Source organism: Rhinopithecus roxellana, chromosome 9, assembly GCF_007565055.1.
Source record: "Rhinopithecus roxellana isolate Shanxi Qingling chromosome 9, ASM756505v1, whole genome shotgun sequence".
NCBI classification, from domain to species: domain Eukaryota; kingdom Metazoa; phylum Chordata; class Mammalia; order Primates; family Cercopithecidae; genus Rhinopithecus; species Rhinopithecus roxellana.
The window spans coordinates 121854007-121856625 of NC_044557.1; the positions used below are offsets into that span (position 1 = coordinate 121854007).

The window sequence follows — 2619 nt, forward strand, 5'->3', positions numbered from 1 at the left end:
CTACTGTTATACCAATATTAAACTATTTTGATTACTGTTGCTTTGTAGTAAGTTTTGAAATTGGGAAGTGTAACTTCTCTAGATTTGGACTTCTTTTTTAAGATTACATATTTTAACTATTCCAGGTTCCTTGCATTTCCATACGAACATTCAGATCAACTTGTCAATACATGCAACAAAGGCAACTGGTATTATATTAGGAATTGTATCGAATCTGTAGATCAATTGGCAAGTATTACTAGCCAAACAGCATTGTCTTCCAATTCATGAACACAGGTAGGCTGTTTTTTCACTAATTTAGGTCTTCAATTTCTTCTGATGTTATTTAGTTTCCAGTAAACAAATCTTGCACTTCGTTTGTTCAATTTATTTCTAATTATTTTATTCTTTCTAAGGCTATTGTAAATATACTTTTTCTCCTACATCTTAGATTGTTCATTGCAAGTGAATAGAAGTATAATTGATTTTTATACATTACATTTTGCAATCTTGTCAAATAGGTTCATAAACTTTAATAGATTGTGGATTATTTAGAATTTTCTACATGCAAGATCATATTATCTGTTAATAGTTTTATTTCTGGATTTTCAATCTGAAGGCCTCTTATTTTTCTTGTCTAATATTCCTGGCTGGAGCCTCTAATACAATGTTATTGTTAATTTTGCTGACTTTTTCAAAGAACCAATTTTGGCTTCCATTTTTTTTTTTTATTGCTTTTTTATTTTCTATTTCATTTGTTTTCATTCTGGTCATTGTTATTAGTTTTTTTCCGATTGCTTTGGGTTTCTCATCTTTAGTTTCTTAGGGCAGAATATTATGTTATTGATTTCAGATATTCCTTTTAATAAAGATGTTTATAGCTATAAATATTGCTTTATTGTATCCCATGAGTTTTGATATGTTTTTGTTTTCATTTATCTCAAAGTATTACTAATTCCACTTGAATTTTCAGATGTGACCCATTGTTTATTTAGGAGTAAACTGTGTCCACATTTTTGTGAGTTTCACAATTGTTTTCTGTTAATAAATTCTAATTTAATTTCATTGTTGCTAGGGAGTATACTTTATATTGCTTATATCCTTTTACATTTATTAAAGTTCATTATATGACCTGGCATGTGTTCTATCCTGGATAATGTTTCATGTAAGCTTGAAAAGAATGCTTTTTCTACTGCTGTTGGTTAGTGTTCTATAGATGTCTGTTAGGTCTAGTTGGCTTATAGTATTGTTCAAGCCCTTCATTTTCTTTTGCAATTTTTGTCTAGTTGTTCTGTTATTGAAAGTGAAGTACTGAAATATTCATCTACTATTGAAGACCTGTTAATTTTTCCTTTCAATCATGTCCATTTTTTCTTCATGTATTTTGAGGTTCTGTTGTTAGGGGCATATATGTTTATAATTCTTATATATTCTTGTTGGGTCAATCATTTCACCATTATTAAAATTTGCCTTTAATAAAAATTTTCACCTTAAAGTATATGTTGTCTGATATTTGCTTAGCCACTTCCATTTTATTTTAACTGTTCTAATGGCATATCTATTTCCACCCTTTTGTATTCCACATGTGTCCTAGAATCTAAAGTGTATCACTGTAGAAAGCATATATTTGTATATTCTTCAATCCATTTTAAAATTTCTGCCTTTAGATTGAAATGTTTAATTCTATTACAGTAAATGTATTATTAATCATTTAGAATTTATGTCTGACATTTGGCTATTTTCTATATGGCTTGTATCTTTTTTTATTCCTCTTCCTCTATCTCTGCTTTCTTTGTTGTAAGATAGTTATTTTCTAGTATCCACTTCTAAATTCTTATCCATTAACTATATTTCTGAGATAAGGATTAAAATTAACATCTTAACTCACACTAATTATTATTAATTCCAAACTAATATCAATGATATTTAAAAACACTCACTTCTAAGAAGTTTTATTCCATCAGCTGCCTTGGTGCTTGTATTGTCATAAAAACTACATCTATATACATCATATACTCAAAAACACAGATTTATAATTGCTGCTTTGTAAATTTGTCTTTAAATCAGAGAAGAGAAAAAAGTATTACAAACATTTTATAGACTTGTCTTTTAAATCAGAGAGGAGAAAAAAGTATCACAAACAAAAAGTACATTTATACTGTTTTTAACTTTTACCTATATAGTTACCTTCAACAGTGCTCTTCATTTCTTTATATGTATTCAGTTTATTGTATAGTGTCCTTTTATTTACATCTAAAGGAACCTCTTTAGTAGTCCTTGTGGAACTGGTTTGCTAGCAAGAAATTCTCCTAATTTTTATATAAAAATATTGAAGACTTTACAAATTTTCACGGCATCCTGGTGTAAACACCATTTTAATCTTCTCTATGTCATTCTAACTTTAGAAATATATTCTGTGGACATGAGCATTTAATATCTACTCTTATATAGTGTAAAATTTGAAACATTATAGAGGATGAAGTTATAGACACAGACTTGCTATTTGTTTAGGGGCCATTTCAAGAGCACACTTGGACAATATTAATATTGATGTTGCAACTTCAATGTTACAATGTCGCAGCAAGATAAATAGACAAACCTCAAGTCATAGATGAACATCATCATGGAGCAAGATGACCA

At 28.7% G+C, this 2619-nt stretch overlaps 1 non-coding gene across 1 annotated transcript; it reads right to left on the reverse strand.

Annotated features, from left to right (window-relative positions):
• Positions 1-2301: 2301 nt before the first annotated feature.
• LOC115899785 lies at positions 2302-2409 on the reverse strand. The gene has a single exon (XR_004059389.1). It is a non-coding gene; the product is annotated as a U6 spliceosomal RNA (small nuclear RNA).
• Between the last annotated feature and the right edge of the window lie 210 nt (positions 2410-2619).